A 17078-nucleotide genomic window follows, 5' to 3' on the forward strand; every position below is an offset into this window, starting at 1 on the left:
TTGACTCGAGTATAAGCCTAGGGTGGGAAATACATCATCCCCCCAGTCATCATCCAGACCCCCGTCATTAACATCCTCATCATCATCCCCGCCTGTCATCATCCAGACCCTCATCATCATCACCTGTCATCATCCCCTTGTCATCATCCCACACCCCCCCCTTCATCATCCCCGTGTCATCATCCCCACCCCCCTTCATCATCCCCTTGTAATCATCCCACACACCCCCCTTCATCATCCCTTGTCATCATCCCCACCCCCCTTCATCATCCTCTTGTCATCATCCCACACCCCCCCTTCATCATCCTCTTATCATCCGCCCTCAGTGGTCTTCAACCTGCGGACCTCCAGAGGTTTCAAAACTACAACTCCCAGCAAGCCCGGGCAGCCATCGGCTGTCTGGGCTTGCTGGGAGTTGTAGTTTTGAAACCTCCAGAGGTCCGCAGGTTGAAGACCACTGCGGCCTTCGACATCATCCAGCCCCCTCTCACCCCCCTTTAGTTCTGTACAGTACTCGCCTCCGCTCGGCGCTGGTCCGGTGCTGCAGGACTGTCCGGTGAGGAGGTCGTCTGGTGGGATAGTGGTTCCGGGCTGCTATCTTCACCGGGGGTGCCTCTTCTCCGCGCTTCGGGCCCAGAATAGAGGCGTTGCCTTGACGATGACGCAGAAGTACGTTGGTAATGAACGTACCTCTGCGTCATTGTCAAGGCAACGTGACTATTCTGGGGCCGGGCCCGAAGCGCTTAGAAGAGGCCTCCCCGGTGAAGATAGCAGCCCGGAACCACTATCCCTCCGGACGACCTCCTCACCGGACAGTCCTGCAGCACCGGACCAGCGCCGGGCGGAGGCGAGTACTGTACAGAACTAAAGGGGGTGAGAGGGGGCTGGATGATGTCGAAGGCCACAGTGGTCTTCAACCTGCGGACCTCCGGAGGTTTCAAAACTACAACTTCCAGCAAGCCCGGAGAGCCGATGGCTGCCCGGGCTTGCTGGGAGTTGTAGTTTTGAAATCTCTGGAGGTCCGCAGGTTGAAGACCACTGCGGGTGGAGAGTTCACTCGAGTATAAGCCGAGGGGGGTGTTTTCAGCACGAAAAATCGTGCTGAAAAACTCGGCTTATACTCGAGTATATACAGTAATAGAAGGCAACCCCTGCTTAGGGTTCCCCTCTATCATTCAGATGAGAATATTGGCTTTTCTGTGGCGAACAGCTGATCCCTGGGAGGAGGCAATGCCAAGATACTCTTTAACAACCTGAGGTTATAGACCCACTGTATCACCAAACTGGTTCAACTTTGCCCCCTACTGAGGACAATGTCTAAGTTTTTCCCAGTTTTTTTTTTTTACTCTTTAACCTTTGTACCAGTATCTGGACTTTGTAGGAAGCCATCACCAGGTTGCAGCCTCTAGGAATTGTCTTGGTATAGGTGGCCGGTGGCCTTGGAGCCAATGAGCTGTGAGAGGCAATGTGTGGCCAGGAAGGAGAGAAGTGTGGGTACGAGCCGACTGGTGGAGTTCTTTCGTGGTCAAAGAAAAGCAAACAGGTCAGGGTGGGCCGCAGAGGTTTGTTGCCCGATACAGGCCGAGGTCAGATACAGAAGATACAATGTAGGACAAGGCCACAGGCATGGACAAAGACAAGTAAGCAAGCCGGGGTCACATAGTACACTGTAACAGATTTGACTTCACCATAGTTTGAACACTAAGAACCTATTGCTCATGCAAGTAGTGATGGGTGGTGTTGCCAGATATGCCCGGAGATGGAAGATGATTGGGAGAGGAAGAATTTGGTTGTGCGTGCTGAGCCTTTAAGAGTCAGAGGGCAGGACCAGAAGCAGCAGTGGAAGCAGCATCAAGAGCAGGAGGCGGAGAAGGCAACCTGGCGCTGTGTCGGCTGGGCAGAGCAGTATGCCAATGGGCATGAATAGTCATTGTTACACACACATTGTGGGAACATATGGGATAAGAAGTTAATTTTATGGACCCCATTGGGCAAAGGGGTCTACACTGACTACACACTAAATTCTGTCCGCCTTCTAGTTATTCAGTGTATGTCCACTTCTAATGGTATAATAAAGTGGCTATTACCCCCGCAGGCCATATGATTATAAGGAATGAGAGGTTATAGGTGAAATAACCGTAATAAGTCATCCCTATAATGTGACAGTTCTCAGAGGTACCATTTTAGTGAATTCGTTTTGGATAGTATAGCAAAAGTATTTACGATTCTGCCCTGTATGGTATACAACATATATTATGTCTCCGATGGTCATTTTTGGTATTGCAATTGTTCTGGATTTTGTGGACACTGTTCTGTTTTGGAGATGGTTCCTTCACTTATGAGGGCATTTATCATTGTCTTTAGAGATGTTTTTGTGTGTAGATTTGTCACCCATGGCTATGCTTTGCGCCTTTTCGGTTTACACTTTTTTTTAATTTTTTTAAAAGAGCGTACAGACCAGCTGTTAAGGGTTAGTCTTGTGCAGTGGTAATGAATTTATCAACTGCAACTTTCGGCAAAAAGTCGCAAAACCAGCCAAACAGTCGCAATTCTGCAGCAGCCCAGACCTAGCATAGCTTTTTGATGTACCGTATATACTCGAGTATAAGCCGAGTTTTTCAGCACGATCTTTTGTGCTGAAAACGCCCCCCTCGGCTTATACTCAAGTGAACTCTTCATCAGTGATCTTTAACCTGCGGACCTCCAGATGTTGGAAAACTACAACTCCCAGCAAGCTGGGTCATGCTGGGTGTTGTAGTTTTGAAACCTCTGTAGGTCCGCAGGTTGAAGACCACTGCGGCCCTCATCATCATGCAGCCCCCCCCCCCCCTTTTGTTTTGTACTCACCTCCCCCCGGTGGGAAGTTAGGGTGAGCTGGTCCGGGCCATCTATGTTGCAGGGACCATCCGGTGGGGATGGTTAGTCGTTGCGGGCTGTCCATTTTCACCGGGGGGCCTCTTCTCCGCGCTTCGGCCCCGGCCCTGGAGTAGTGACGTTGCCTTGATGACGCCGCACAGGGACGTTCATGCGCAACGTCCCTGTGCGTCATCGTCAAGGCAACGTCACTACTCCGGGGCCAAAGCGCGGAGAAGAGGCCCCCCCGGTGAAAATGGACATGGACAGCCTGCAACGACTAACCATCCCCACCGGACGGTCCCTGCTGCATAGATGGACCGGATCAGCTCACCCTAACTTCCCACCGGGGGGAGGTGAGTACAAAACAAAAGGGGGGGGGGGGGCTGGATGATGACGAAGGTCGCAGGGGTCTTCAACCTGCAGACCTCCAGAGGTTTCAAAACTACAACACCCAGCATGCCTGGACAGCCGATGGCTGTCCGAGCATGCTGGGAGTTGTAGTTTTGCAACATCTGGAGGTCCGCAGGTTGAAGACCACTAATGAAGGGATTGATAGGCGGTGATGATGAGGGGGGAGGATGATGGCGGGGGTCTGGATGATTACATGGGGGAATGATGTATTGAAACCTCTGGAGGCCCGCAGGTTGAAGACCACTGATAAAGGGATTGACAGGCGGTGATGATGAAGCGGGGGGATGATGACGAAGGCCGCAGTGGTCTTCAACCTGCGGACCTCCAGAGGTTTCAAAACTACAACTCCCAGCATGCCTGGACAGCCGATGGCTGTCCGGGCATGCTGGGAGTTGTAGTTTTGCAACATCTGGAGGTCCGCAGGTTGAAGACCACTGATGAAGGGATTGATAGGCGGTGATGATGAGGGGGGAGGATGATGACGGGGGTCTGGATGATTACATGGGGGGATAATGTATTTCCCACCCTAGGCTTATAGTCGAGTCAATAACTTTTCCTGGGTTTTTGGGGTACAATTAGGGGCCTCGGCTTATATTCGGGTCGGCTTATACTCGAGTATATACGGTATGTGAAGAGTGAAATTTCAGAAAATGCCTCCACAAAATTTATCAAATGCCCTGCGACCATTTAAGAAATTTGAAAAAAAAAAAAAAAAAACACACGCAAAAAGAAAAGAACTAAAAAATGAACTAAATCACACACATCTTAGTAAATGCCCCCTTAGTTCTGAGATTTTTAGCTCCACTGCACTTGATAAATCGAGCCCTTGGCCTTTACCATTGCTTTTATCCCTGGGAAACATCCTTGCACTATAATTTATCTCAGAAGACCCAGAACTGCTTATCAGATGTCGTCCTTGATGTTTTATTTCCCTATTAGCTGTTGGTGAGAAACACTTTTACTATGTCGTGATTTTTACCAGCAGAATCTGTTTTTAGTCAATGTAATAGAAATCTGGTTTTATAACCAAATAAGAAACATTCGTTTTTTGTTACTTTTTTTGAGCTCCGTATGTAATAAAAGGGATCTTGCTATCACCAAATACTACATAAATTCTTAAAAGCCAGCCTGGAAGTAACATGTATACATAAAACCCTAAGAAATTGTATCCAAAGATTTTATATGCAACTTCGGAGATAAAAGTTACTTTTTAAGGACCTGTTTTTTAAATTAATTTTTTTAGGCTTTTTGTGTTATTTTTATTTTATTTTTTTTTTATGTAGATTTTGTACATTATACTCGTGATTCTCCAAGTGTTGTAAAAACTACAACTCCCAGTTACCCCGGCATGCTGGAAATTGTAATTTCCATCAGGTGGAGACTCGAAGCTATTTTAGTGTTTAGCTTTATTTCGTTTTATTTCAGGAGCTCTTCTATTAAAGGGGTACTCCGGCACTAAGACATGTTATCCCCTATCCAAAGGATAGGGGATAAGATGCCTGATCGCGGGGGTCCCGCCGCTGGGGACCCCCGTGTTCTTGCACGCAGCACCCCGTTCTAATCAGTCCCCGGAGCTTGTTCGCTCCGGGTCTGATTATTGGCGCCCCCGTGTGACATCACGCTCCGCCCCCTCAATGCAAGCCTACGCGATCAGGCATCTCCTTTGGATAGGGGATAAGATGTCTTAGCGCCGGAGTACCCCTTTAAAGGGGTTCTCCGGTGGCAAAAAAATATTTTTTTTAAATCAACTGGTGCCAGAAAGTTAAACAGATTTATAAATGACTTCTATTAAAAAAATTTACCCTTCCAGTACTTATTAGCAGCTGTATGCTACAGAGGAAATTCTTTTCTTTTTGAATTTCTTTTTTGTCCTGACCACAGTGCTCTCTGCTGACACCTGCTGCCCATATCAGGACCTGTCCATAGCAGGAGAAAATCCCCATAGCAACCCTATGCTGCTCTGGACAGTTCCTGCCATGGACAGAGGTGTCAGCAGAGAGCACTGTGGACAAGCAAAAAAGGAAATTCAAAAAGGAAAGAATTTCCTCTGTAGCATACAGTTGCTAAAAAGTACAGAAAGGATTAAGATTTTTAAATAGAAGTAATTCACAAATCTGTTCAACTTTCTGGCACCAGTTTATTTAAAAAAAAAAAAAAAGTTTTCCACTGGAATACCCCTTTAGTTTTCCTCAAAAGGGAACTCCCATGTTTCTTTCAGGTATTCTTGGGTGGAAAAAGGTTGGTCTTAGAAAGCCGTAAGTCAGTGGTTTCCAACCAAGTCCTTAAAGGGCTACTCCGGCGATAAGACATCTTATATCCTATCCAAAGGATAGGGGATAAGATGCCTGATCGCGGGGGTCCCGCCGCTGGGGACCCCCGTGATCTTCCACGCTGCACCCCATTAGAATCAGCCCCCGGAGCGTGCTCGCTCCGGATCTGATCACTGGCGATCACGGGGACAGAGCATAGGGACGTCACGGCTCTGCCCCCTGTGACATCACGCTCCACTCCCTCAATGCAAGACTATGGAGGGGGCATGACAGCTGTGGCACCCCCACGATCAGGCATCTTATCCCCTATCCTTTGGATAGGGGATCCTTTGTATTTCAGTGTTGCTAAAGAAAGCCCTGGCCAGCCAAGCCAGAGCTTCCATTAATTGGCCATCCATATTATACAAGGCCAGCTTAAAGGGGTACTCCACTGCCCCAGCGTTTGAAACATTTTGTTACGAACACTGGGTGCAGGCTGCGGGGGTCGTGATGTCACGCCACGCCCCCTCAATGCATGTCTATGGGAGGGGGCGTAACAACTGCCACACCCCCTCTCATAGACTTGCATTGAGGGGGTGTGGTGTGACATTTCTGAATAAAATGTTCCGAACGCAGGGGCAGCAGATTACCCCTTTAAGTCCTACAAAACAGGAGGCAAATTTCATACAGATTATATATGGGGGCAGATTATAATTATGTCCATATGACCTAATGAGGCATATAGACAGGGTTCATTTTCATGACACCCCCTTTAAAGCTTAATACATTTTAAAAAAGTTGATGGGTAAAGCAAAAGGAGAACCAGTCGTAGTTTTGGTTGTCCTTTATTTTTATGTTAGTTTGTTTTATTTTATTTTTTTTACCACTTCATAACAGTACAACATTAAATATAGTTAGATTATGTTGTGGCCAGCAAAAAAAAAAATTCGGCGTCAGCCAACAATGGCGCTCTGTATTTTAAACACTTACTAAGGGACACACTCAGTTTATGAACTCTGACTCAGTTTGACTCTTGTCCCGGTTCCACGTGGAATCAGTACAAAGATGTAGATCGAGAAACTTTCCCGGGTTGTAATCTTTTCTGAAATCAACAATTCAGAGATTCATGTTGTGTCTGAAGGAGAAGATGAGATATTCTGTTGGAACAAAGAACAAGAGTCATTTGCAACCCAAAAAAAAAAAAAAAAAAAGGACAGAATTTTTGCTGAGCTATAGAAATGGGGGAACTATTACCACAAGAACGTGAATATATGGTTTTGAAGGTCTCATAGGTTTGTCTGATGTCATCCGCATCTATAGTAGTGAGACTATTAGTATAAATGGTGGATTGAGAAGACAAAAATGTTTAACTCTTGGCTAGTTACTCTTAAATTTTTCCTTTTATTTATGCAACCATTTTTGTGCTGCTTTAGAAATTATCAGTGATCAATCGGTGTAGCTGAGGGAATCTAAAATAACCTCTAGAGGGCAGTAGTACATTTGCCTCGAATCATGGCCAACCATGTACTCCATGGAAGAGCTTTGTCTACTAGAGTAAGGGCTTGTTCACATTTTCGTCGGCAAGTCCGTCGTAACAACGGTAGTGCATGCGCTATTTATTGTTATCCGCTAAACTCTGGTAAACAACCTGATCCCTGAAGGACCCCATTGGAGTCAATGGGATCCATTGGGACCTATGGTGTCAGTTGTGCTCCAACCCATTTTTGGGACTGTCACAATCAGACCCTATCGGTCCAGCAAAGATGCTAGAGAGAGTGTGATGGTGCAAGGGTTAAAGCCATCAGGCCTCTGGGTATCCACTACTAGTCCCAGCAAGTCATTAAATTAACCCTTTGATAAACGTGTTTAACCAGAGCTTCCTTCAGAAAGGTGAGCTCCTATATTTAGAGATCAAAGTCCAGAAGTGATTAATTAAACATTTAATTTGAAAATAAAATAAACACATGACATAGAGGTACAAAAATATATAAAAGAGTTCAGCAAGACAAGTTCAGAAAACAAAAAGAAAAGTCCTTACAGCCTAATGGTATAGCAGTCCTTTTGAGTGAGAGTCCAGCTGTATGTTGGGATCTTGTCAGCTTTTGCCACAGGCTTGAACAAGGGTTTGTCCACATCTCAGTTTTATAGTGGCTTTTTTAGGAGGGAAAAGGAAATTCATCTGACCCCACAAGGTGGGAGAAAAACTGCCATCCCCCTTTCCTGGTCCCTTATCTTAGTTTGTTTTATGATGGCCAGAGTGTCTGACTTCAAAGGAGATATTACACAGGCAGACCGACCCCCCCAATAAAACTGGAATACACAAAAACAAATACACAGTCCGAATGAACCCTCACCCATGTCTTAGATTATACTTTATACACAAATACAATTATAATACACATGTATGATTCCATAATCAGGCCTTGGGCCAGACAGGAACATTGGGCGCAAAAAAAATAAATAAATAAAAAGCCTTAGAAACCCAGAATGGGACAGAGCACAACGGCAATGTGAACATAGCCTAAGATTTGCCGTTTCCAAATGGCACTTGCCCTCATGGACAGGGGCTTTTCCCATGATGATATCCAAATGCCCCAATAAGTTATTTGGCTTCCTAAGGCCAATATTTGATATACTGTATATAGAATTTCCTATCTGGAGCAATTTCCTACCTAATTCTTTGCACTAGTTGCCCAGCCAGTGGTAAAATGATACAAATACAAATTTTCCTAAAAAAACAACAACAACAAAATCAGTAGATGACTCCCTTGTCCTATGTTGTCAATGTAAAATATGTATGGCCGTCGTCCAACAGCCTTAATTGATCTCAATGACTTGTCATAAGATCATGTTGCTTGTCTTGAGCATCAGATGTCCGGTATCTTGTTCAGCTTGGCCACTTGAAGGTGTGATGACTTTTACCTGCGTGGGAAATCTGCCAGACATTTCTTTCCTTACATGAGTAATGAGGATGGGGAGAAGACAGGCTATAGAAATTAATCTAACCATGGGTTAGAGACGGAGGTCATCATACCCAACAAGGCAAGGTTGTAGGATTATGGTTACACTGGGTGAAAAGGTCACATCACATTAAACCAGAACATGAAGTGGGAACACTAGTTGACCCTGGTGGACCTACAAATAGGTGAACATGTATCAAGTTCCTAATCACAGACAATATAAGTGATTACAGTGCAGTTACATCCAGTAACTCACAGGGGGCATCTTCTTTGATTGGAATTGTTAACTTTTCCCATCTTTTCCATCCAGCCATAACAACTGCTTGAAGCCACAACTCCTCTCTTCAAAATCAGCTGGACAAACATTTTAGGCTCCTTGCATTTCCAGCATCTTCCCTAACTATTTCCTTATTCTAGTACCCCAAACTGTCATAATGCTCCTCTTTGGCCATACAGACACTAATAATGCCTCCTTTATATAACCACAAAATAAAGTAAAAACATAGTGCCCCCAAACTGGTGGGAAGGTAGACCCCTCCCCCATTATGTAGGTCTCTCCAACCCTTTAATATTGCCCCCTTTGCACCAATATCCCCTATTAGGTAGGAATGAGGGACCCTTATATAAGATAGGTAGGCTTCCATTATTATTATATGTTAAGTAGGGAGACCACAAACATTGAGTATTGATGTAGACCCCCCCCCCCCAATTCAAGTAGGTAGACTCAAAATATTAGGTAAGCAGGTAGATCCTCAGTATTATATATCTAGGCAGGAACCCCTATATTAGGTAAGTAGCCCACATATTAAGTTGGTATGTAGCCCCCATATTAGTTAAGTAGGTAGGCCATCCCATATAACATAGGTAAGTCCCACATATAAAGTAGGTAGGTAGACCACAATAAATAGTATGTAGGTAAGTTAGCCTGCCATATGACGCTTCAATAGGCCACTTTTTTCCACTTTTGGTTCCAGGTCAGGTCTCATGATCAACTGGGACAAATCCGTGGTGAAGCTCTTGTCTCCTCCCTCCTCTTCCTCCCTGTTACCGTCCATGCCTCTGCAATTGGTTAATCATTTTAAATACTGGGGCATTGTTATTTCCACACGAGTACGGGACTTTATCCCGGATAATCTGCTACTTCTCCTCCGTCATTTTTAGGCTAAGGTAAATGTCTGGTCTAGACGCCCATTGTCTGTGCTCAGTCAGGTAATTTATTAAAGATGATCCTGATGCCACAGTTGCTCTATGTGCTTCATAATTCACTCATTTGGTTGCCTGCCATTTATTTTAAGCATATTAATTCCATTTTGTGGAAAGGTGGCACGACCCAAATTAAACTTGAAACCCTGCAACGTAATAAGGTTTCTGGTGGCCTGGCCGTCCCAAACTCCTACGTATACTTGAGGGTTCTTCCCTGAGTCCCTCTAAGCTCATTATGACAATCTCGTTGATGGCACGGGTATGGGAGTCCACTAAATCCCTGTTGGGCATGGAGGGCTGTACCCCATTTACACCTCAGTGGGGGAACTCCAAATTGCCAGAAATCTTTCGGCTGGACAGCTTTCCCTATGGGAGAGGGCAAGAATCCATGCGTTGGCGCATGTAGTGAAGGATAATTCTCTGTTGTCTTCCAGTGACTTACAGGACACCTTTTAGTTACCACACACGATATTTTATCTATATCTTTAGCTCTGACGCGCTGTGGGGTCCGAGAAGGAAATGACTATTACAAACCACCCGTTGCTGTCTGAGGTGGGGGAGAAGGTTACCCAAAGGGAAGCGATTTCTTCTGCGTATGCTTTTCTACTCAATGCATTCTTTTTCTTCTACCCCCTTACAATTCGGGAGAAATGGTTAACTGATATTGGACTTATATCTGACCCTCAATGAACGGAGAGTCGGAGCCCCTATTATCTCTTAGTAAGGAACATCGTCTCTAAGTTATACCTCATCCACAGAATGTACAAAACACCTAGGTTTTTACATACTAAAGAACAACCTTAACTTCAGAAGCTCATAAGTACTGGAAGGATTAAGATTTTTTTATAGAAGTAATTTACAAATCTGTTTTACTTTCTGGAGCCAGTTGATATATAAAAAAAGTTTTTTCCTGGATAACCCCTTTAACCATTGAGCGTACAACCTTGCTGTCCTCATACTGGGAGTTGTAGTTTTGCAACATCTGGAGGTCCGCAGGTTGAAGACCACTGCTCTACTATAATAATATTAGTGCTGGCCACAGATATAGGCAGGAATCTATTATTTGGTTTACACTTTTTATTTGGTTGCGGAAAGGCACAATTTTTTTTTTTTAAAGGGTAAAAGACTTTTCGCAATGGGTCAGAGAAGTCGCCTGTGGTGGCCAGGAATTTTTTTAACAGCAACTTTCTAGAAATTCTAGCAATTTTTTATGCAACCTTAGGGTACGTTCACACGCGCGGATTTTTTAGCGGGTTTTCCGCTGCGTATTTGAAAGTGGGCGGGCTCTTCTCGGCTGTTCGCAGCAGATTTTCGGCGGCAGAATGTACCCTGCGGAAAATTCGCCGCAAGCCCCATTGAAGTCAGTAGGGACTGTGGCGGATTTTCCGTAGTGTAAATTCCGCCGCGGAAATTCTGCTGTGGACAGCCGAGAAGAGCCCGCCCACTTTCAAATATGCAGTGGAAAACCCGCAAAAAAATCCGCGAGTGTGAACTTACCCTTACACTTGTCTGGACCAAACTTTGAATTTTGTTATTATTGTGGGGTTGGGGGGTGGGGAAGTCACGTAATTTCCATGGACAATGATAAATTCCCACATTTTTTCATTAGAAATAATTAACCTCTTAAAGAGTATTCTGCCCCTAAACATCTTATCCCCTATCCAAAGGATAAGGGATAAGATGTCTGATCGCGGGGGTCCCGCTGCTGGGACCCCTCATGTCCTCCAGTCATTCGGTGCATGGAGCGAACTTTGCTCCATGCCGGATGACTTGAGATGCGGCATCGGAGGCTCGTAATGTCTCGGCCCTGCACTCTTCAGGGCCGCATGCAACTGCATACACTGTTCAATGCTATGCTATAGCATAGCATTGATCAGTGTTATTGGTACTTTATTGCTCCAGCCTACTGAGGCTGACTGGAGCCTTGGAGAATCGATCGGATGGCGAGGAGGCAGGTAAGGGCCCTCCCACTCTCCTCTCAGCTTTTTGTGACATCATGATTTTCCCGTGATGATGCTGATCAGTCCCGCTTAGCTGCCGGGAGTGTATTTTCGCCATTTTAGACACCATGATCAAAGTTGATCGTGGTGTCTAAAATGCTGAAAATACACTCCTGGCCTCTCAACGGAGCTGATCGGGATCATCGAGGGGAAATTGCGTCTTCAGGGCGTCTAAAGGGTTAATACTGGGCATCGGCCCGATCATCGGTGTCCGGCATTAGCCACGGGTCTCCTGGCTGCTGATGGCAGCCGAGACTGAAAGGATATGAAGCGAGCTCAGCTCCTGAGCTTGCTTCATAGACCTGTCGCACGACAGCGCCGTATATAAGGCTTATGGGGTTAAATCAATTTGTCACAAACCGATTTCGCTCCAAATTCCCAAAAATGTTCATTTATTTGATTCTGAATTTTTTGGGCACTTGCTTCCAACAATTTACTGACAGGACCAGGGACTACCGTCAAAGAAAGGTGTCCCTGCTCCTTTGCACTGAACAGTGAGGTATACTGTGTGCCTCGCTGTTCAGTTAACATATGATTGGCCAGATGCCTAATGGTTATATAGACTGTAAGAGAATATGCATACAGTATCGCTGCTTAAATCCAGGCAGCTGACATCTTCACCCTATACAAATCTAAGAAAACACTTTCACTCATCTCAATATTGCTTTTCTACCTTATCCTCAAAAATGTACAATGATTTAATGAAATAATGGTGTAAATTTAACAAACCCATTTAAATCAGTTTTCAGGTTCAAAATTAAAGGGAAAGTCCACCTTTAAATGATCTTTGCCTGTGTTGTACTGACATTTTTGAAGGTGAGGTGAGGTCCACTTTTAATATCCAGGCTTGGGGGGAAGGATTCAAGAAACTTTTACTATGATATATATTAGACATCTTGCTTTTTTTATGACTCTATAAATTATTTCTGGCTGCATGCCACCACCACAAGGGGGAGCTAACCGCATAAGGATAGTATTGAAATGAAACTGTATTAATATGTATGAAGTGAGCTCCCCCTAGTGGTCTTTGCAGAAAATGCTATGACAGTGTCAAGGCAAGCAGGGAAACCAGTTAGGTTCAGACCCCCTCTCTACTAAGGGCCCCACAGTAGTTCAGAGCCTACTTTATCTTCACAATGGTGCGGAGCCTTTGCAGGTTGGCACATTTGCCTTCCATGATGGTGTTTTTTATTGGCACGTTTAATAGCACACTAGGCCAAATTATACTTTATCCAAGTTTTCAATCCAGGAATGTTGGCAGAAATTTAGAGAAGGAAGATTTTAAGCCAGACCAAATCTGTAATGTATCCTTCTGCCAAAGAAGATTGACAAAGGGAAACCTTGTCTGTGTATTTGTGTTCACAAAATAGGAGTTTACCATAGTTGCCAACAGTTCTGAATCCTTTTAAGACATCCGAGCTGTGAATCTACTCACCATGTATGTTTCTGTATTGTCCAATTTAATACATCCCCAAATAACTCTTTATGTGCATTCAGAAAAGTAGACAGTAAAAATAGTATGTAAATATTTATTATTATTATTATTATTATTTTGCTATTTGTGCTGTTTTTATGTGGTTATCCATATATAAAAAAAAAATGTAGATATGTCTGCACTAATCGCTCAAGTGCATACAATAAGCTGACATTTTCTGTTTTCTGCAGTTCTCTTGTTAGCTTTGCCATGTAGACTGAGGCAAAGTCGTCAGAGTCTATTCATTGTCATTGGTGGGGTTCAAGATGGATGATAGCTATTTTGTCCTAGATTAAGATGAATATGTGGTATACATAAAGTTCTATATACATATACCCTTTTCTGATCTTAGTCTACATGCAGCTCTCTTCTTAGTTTTGCCATGTAGACTGAGGTAAGGACAGCAGAGTCTTGTCATTGTCATTGATGTGGTTCATTTCATTGATGATGGATGATAGCTATACTGTACTGCAGGAAGTCTAGATAAAGATGGATATAAACCTCATACGCCCAGATAAGGCCCTGTTTACATCTACCTGTTGCTAATCTTAGTTTACAAGCAGCTCTTTTTTAAGCTTTGCCATGTAGACTGAGGCAAGGTCAGCAGAGTCTTCTCATTGGTAGAGTTCATTGAGGGATGACAGCTATAATGTACAGCAGGAGGTCTAGATAAAAGATGTATATAAACAATAGATATATAGATGGATTGGATGGCTATAACCTTTGCTGATATAAGCCTACATGCAGTTATCTTATCAGCTTTGCCATATACACTGAGGCAAGACCAGCAGAGTTATCTCACCATTATTACCTGTATATTAACAATATACCATAGATAAAGCTTTGTATGCAGCTGTTGGCTATCCAGGCATGCTGGAAAGTGTAGTTTTGCATGGCTGGAGAGATTGTAGAAAAGTATGTAGTCTGATACCTACCAAACCTAACAAAATCTACAACCCCCAAAAATACTCCAGCCACCCTATCTCCCCAAGACAAGAACACCAAGGTTGGAGAAATGGGCTTCTTAGTCTGTTTATTTAACACCCTTATAAATAAAATGTTATAAATACTTTATATAACATTTTTTAACATTATTAACAGATTTACATAACCTGACCATAAATAACAAGAAGGGTCCCTGGAGGACTCAACTGTATCCAGCTTCAATCAAAACTGGTGGCACCAAATGTTCTCTTGCTTTTAGCCGCATCCCCCTGACCCAAGGGTACTCACGTAGCTTAGTGCCTGTTGCCAGCTAAAAACTCTGGGGCCCAGAACCACCACCAGGAGGCCCATTCCAGTTGTAACATAACAAACGGCAAACTCTCCTCCATATTGCTCATACTCGTAAAATTTTTTACAATTACCACCTTCAAGGACCCTTAGACCTGCCCACAAACTGCCCCCTATGACACATAAAGGGAGGGTTAGAAGGCTTCTTTTTCTCCTGACTTTCCCGCCTCTGTCTGACTCCTCCCCTGCATTTCATTACCCTCTGTTACTCCTCCCTTGCAGGGTCCCCCCCTCCCTCAAGAAAAAAATCTTTTTACCAACCATATGACAAAAGGTCTCCTCTTAAAGAGACAGAACCCCCTTAAAACAGCCATCCCCATTATAACTCTGGCCCCTAACCTTAGTACCCCTAAAATGAGGAAGAGGGGAAGAAATGGTGCACGGGGTACACTAAAACCTCTGACATGCTGCTACTCTGCTAGGGCATTACCGGATGCTTGGTTTGCTCCCAATAGCTGGAGGCACACCAGTTGAAAAACACGGCTTTAGAGCTATTCCTATGGGCCACAACTATTTTAAACTCCGGCATGCTAGTGTTAATGGCGTGCTGGTGTTATCTTGTCGGAGCAAAAGGTTAACACATCGGTATCAATAATTCATTGTAGTGACTGTAAAGGCAGAGAGACTCACACTTTTTCTGTAAATGTAGACCTGTTCTAAGGCTCATTACCATTAAAGGGGTATTCCAGCCTTATAAATCTTATCCCCATCCAACGGTTAGGGGATAAGATGTGTGATTGCAGGGGGTCCCGCCGCTGGGGCCCCCGGGATATCGGTGCATTCTGTGCCAGGCGCTGCCTCTGAGACCGAGCCGTAACATCACTGCCACGCCTCTTTGTGATGTCACGCCACATCCCCTCCATTCATGTCTATGGGAGGGCTGTTACGCCCCCTCCCTTAGACATAAATGGAGGGGGCATGGCGTGATATTACGTCTCGGTCTCGGAGGCAGTATCTGGCACAGAATGCCGGCGGGCTGCACCGAGATTGTGGGGGTCCCCTTTATTAAGAATTGGCAAATACATATGTAATGAAAAGTTTCAAGTATTTCAAATATGGCAAGTAGAGATGACCTATTGTTTAAATCAAGTTCTTATTTTAATCAAATTTCTTAAGAAGTTTTATGATGTTTTATCTAATTTTCCATTTTACTATCTATTATTTATAATACACCCGCATTCTTGCAGTTTCCCTTTTGGCCACTAGGTGTAAAACTGAGCTGAGACTTCCAGTTCTGCACAGATCACTTCCCCACAGTGTCCTCCTTATCATCACAGACAGGAAGACAGCCAACGGCTAGCATGCTGGGAGTTGTAGTTTTGCGACAGTTAGAGGTCCACAGTTTGGAGACCTAGGTTATAGATGGCTCAATAATTTCTTAAAGGGATATTCCACCCCTAGACATCTTATCCCCTATCCAAAGGATAGCGGATATGATGTCTGATCGCGGGGGTCCCCAGCGGCGGGACCCCAGCAATCTCCATGCTGCACCCAGCGTTCGTTTAGAGTGTCAGGTTCAGCACCGGAGGCTCTTGACTTCACAGTCACGCCCTGCTCGTGATATCACGACCACGCCCCACTTGTAACGTCACGACCACGCCCCCTCAATGCAAGTCTATGGGACGGGGCATGATGGCCATCACACCCCCTCCCATAGACTTGCATTGAGGAGGCATGGCCGTGACGTCACGAGACTCCGCCCTGCATTGCAAGTCATCCGTCACGGAGTTAAGTTTGCTCCATGCATCGGATGTCTGGGGTGCCGCAGCTGGGAACATGGGGGTCCCCAGTGGCCGGACCCCCTCGAACAGACATCTTATCCCCTAACCTTTGTATAGGGGATAAGGTGTCTAGGGGGAGAGTACCTGTAGCTCAAAAAACTTAAAAAAAACTTTTGACATGTTTTAGGGACAAGTCAAAAGTTTTGTTCGGTTAGGGTCTGAGTGTTCAGACCCAGACCAACTGCCGGGACAAAATTGACACACAGTACTATGCCTAATGCTTGTCACATGACAAATATTAATCCTTTAATCTCTGTGTCATTCCCCACCCTCTTTCAATTTATACAGTGTAATCCTTCATTTATCCTGAGGGGGCACTGCAGTAAAATGAAACACTTGCTGTGTTTGCGTTACATCTTATCATTATAAAAAATCAAATATCTTATACTAGTCACAAAACTAAACCTGCACATTCAACGTCTTATTCCGTGTCCTCTTCTAATATTGATCTGGAAGCAAGCAATCACTCTGGGGGGAGTGATAATGATTTTGGGCTCGGTTGGAGAACGTTCTATAGAGCAGAACATATATATAGCAGGTTGTTGTTATGCTTTTTCGGGGGGGGGGAGGAATTTTCATGGCGCATAAGGAATAAATTTGCAGCTGTTGACAGCGTTTCTGTCTCGCCAGCTCCATGTCATCATGGGAATTTTCATTGTGCCCTTAAATGTTTCAGAAGGGTCTAAGTTCACTCCTTAGAGTTTTCAAGATCTCTGCTTGCAGTCATTTAACCCATACCCACAGGGGGTAGCTAAAGGCTTAAGGGGGCCCGGAACAAAAGTTCAGCTTGGAAACCTCCCCCATGCCCCTAATGATCTGGACTTGCATTCACTAATGATCTGTGCCACCAT

General features: G+C 44.6%; 1 protein-coding gene and 1 long non-coding RNA gene across 3 annotated transcripts in view; one reads left to right on the top strand and one right to left on the bottom strand.

Annotated features, from left to right (window-relative positions):
* Positions 1-17078, top strand: part of ANO2 (anoctamin 2) — a 233914-nt gene that overhangs the window by 40163 nt on the left and 176673 nt on the right. The window lies entirely within an intron of this gene.
* The window catches only part of LOC130267419 (uncharacterized), a 29253-nt gene that overhangs the window by 567 nt on the left and 11608 nt on the right, over positions 1-17078 (bottom strand). Inside the window, exon 2 of the long non-coding RNA XR_008843181.1 lies at positions 6507-6673. This is a non-coding gene — a long non-coding RNA (uncharacterized LOC130267419). The remainder of the gene's footprint in view (positions 1-6506; positions 6674-17078) is intronic.

This window comes from Hyla sarda, chromosome 4, assembly GCF_029499605.1.
Source record: "Hyla sarda isolate aHylSar1 chromosome 4, aHylSar1.hap1, whole genome shotgun sequence".
Classification (NCBI taxonomy): domain Eukaryota; kingdom Metazoa; phylum Chordata; class Amphibia; order Anura; family Hylidae; genus Hyla; species Hyla sarda.